This window comes from Lepeophtheirus salmonis, chromosome 6, assembly GCF_016086655.4.
Source record: "Lepeophtheirus salmonis chromosome 6, UVic_Lsal_1.4, whole genome shotgun sequence".
Classification (NCBI taxonomy): Eukaryota; Metazoa; Arthropoda; class Copepoda; order Siphonostomatoida; family Caligidae; genus Lepeophtheirus; species Lepeophtheirus salmonis.
In genome coordinates, this window is record NC_052136.2 from 21,432,745 (window position 1) to 21,435,161 (window position 2,417).

A 2,417-nucleotide genomic window follows, 5' to 3' on the forward strand; every position below is an offset into this window, starting at 1 on the left:
TATTAATGTTGTAAGAAATAAGACGGGCCTCATATATATATATTGTAACTTGTATAAGCAAATCGTACAAGTTGCAAACAAAAAGTGGGGCAAATAATTTATTTGTGATGAAGATAAATTGATTTTTTTTCAATGATTAATAATTTAATTATATAATTGTCCACTTTTTGATATAAAAAGACTTATTAGTTATAAGTAATCTGTGGCATATCATAAATTTCAAATGTCCAAAGTAATTATACTACTCTTAAATCCTTAATTTTAATAAACCGAAATGTAGAGATAGCATCAATTTATAGTTGATTATTCAAATGAGTAATGTGTTAAGTATTAAATATGGTGCTATAACACATATAAATTGTAACTTGAGCTGTTTATTTGTACAAACAGAATGTATATGTTGCAATTCCTTTCTTCATAAAAAAACATCCCACGAAAGTTTAAATAATGTTTTTTCTTATCACTATTTCTGTATCTTTTATACTTTTTTTTCAATACTTCATCTACTTTTTTTCATCTTAACTTGCACTACAACTGGCAACATGTACACTATGCCTACATGACATAATTATATTATAAAAACAAATAGGTTAATTTAATATGTTTATATTTCAACGATAGAATTATTATATAATATAATTAATTGTATATACATTTTTTATATGAAAGTTCATTAGATGCGAATATTTCAAGAAACCCATGACTCAATAACCACTTTGTCTCATTTTGTTGACTTCAAAAATACCTGTCAAAAAATATGGAGGTCAATATTTTAAAGTTGTACATTATGACATTAATAATACCTTTTTTATTCTAGTAGAATACATTAATATAGGCCTATATTTTTTAAATATTGCATGTCTTGACATTAATTTAGAAGAAAATATATATTTTAATCTTAAAGTATTCAGTGTGGGGAATTTAAAACCGGAAAATTTAAGAATAATGTATATTACAAATTAATTCAGTAATTTTTTGTTCTTACATGTGAAGTCAACCAATCAAACCAGCACCCTCAAACTTCAACCACTGCCTGCAAACTGTCCATGAACTTGTCACATACCTTGAAAAGGGACTCCTTCGGTCACTGTATCAAGAATGAAAGCTTGAAAATAGTCAACAGTTCCATGTGCACATATATTGGACACTCTATCTTCAATGTCCCCCCACACATATTAGTCCAAGGGGTTCAGTCCTGAGAGCTAGGAGGCTGCATATACATTCATTTTAATCACGTAATCCTAGAATTTATTATCCATTATTAGCCTTCCTTGTAGTTCCTCCCTGCCCAACAAGCTTCTTGAAAGCCTTGTCAACATCGTAAAGAGTTGATTGGATCAGCTTTGTGAACTCAATCATTTCCTTTTGATATCTAAACTTGTTGCAGATTTAAAATCCTCACCCTGTATATAACTTTTGAAAAAATAAATTGATGTTGTGGATCGACTTGAGTCGAACAGAACTTATTTGTTTAGGATGCATTAAAAAATGACAGAAAATTAAAAAGTAAAAAACTACGTCTGTTATTCTCCTCTTAGAGTATTTAATCACATTCAAAATTGTGATTGATCAGTGGACAGGCCCCAAATCTCAAAAAATTAATTGAGGTTTTGTAATAAAAATCAAGCAGACTCAAGAAAATATGAAATACAATGGGGTTTTCAAATTTAAAAATCTAACTGAGTCAATAAAAGTTCCAGTCGACACAGCACTAAAGTCAATTGCTCGTTTGATTGTGTATTTATGAATATTTTCTCTAAAAACCTTCTGCAAATTAAATATAAATTTAAAACAAAGCCATGGCAGTTTTTAAAAATATATTTTTTTTTCTACCATTAAATTCATGTTTTTATATATGTGTATATATCATATACCTATACTATGTTAAACAATAGCAAGGAGATATCCCATGTCGCTCACTCAAAAAACCAAATCATTATTTCAAAAAGATATTTATATGAAAAAGAGCTTTATTTAATGACTTTATTTTATAACTCAATTTCCTTCAGATATAAATATGTACATACATGTAGTCTTAAAAGAGCCCATAAAACTTTTTAGATCGGTTAAAAAAAATTCTTTAAGTTGAGCAAAATGAATCCAATATCAGTTCATAAAAGAATATATAATTAAATTAAAAAATGCAAAGTAACGTCGATTTATGATTGTTCTTATAAAAATCATAAATAAATATATATATATAATAAGGGAATTACACAAATTACTGTTTTTTTATTCTATTAAGATAGGGTGACTAAGTGTTATCTTAATTTGCCTGGCTATGTCTTTTTTTCAGGTTGTCTGGAGGGTCCGTTTACTTTTTAAAAATTTTGAAATGTGGCTTTTTTGAAAGGTTCCGTGGCAAATAATAGTCAATTTAAGAATAAAGAAGACCCAAATATTAAAAAACCAAAATG

General features: G+C 27.5%; 1 long non-coding RNA gene across 1 annotated transcript; it reads right to left on the reverse strand.

Moving 5' to 3' along the window:
* Window positions 1-590: 590 nt before the first annotated feature.
* On the reverse strand, window positions 591-1,261 carry LOC139905845 (uncharacterized). Its single transcript, XR_011780925.1, has 2 exons — window positions 804-1,261; window positions 591-745 (listed from the first exon to the last, which is right to left on the reverse strand). It is a non-coding gene; the product is annotated as an uncharacterized lncRNA (long non-coding RNA).
* Window positions 1,262-2,417: the final 1,156 nt, after the last annotated feature.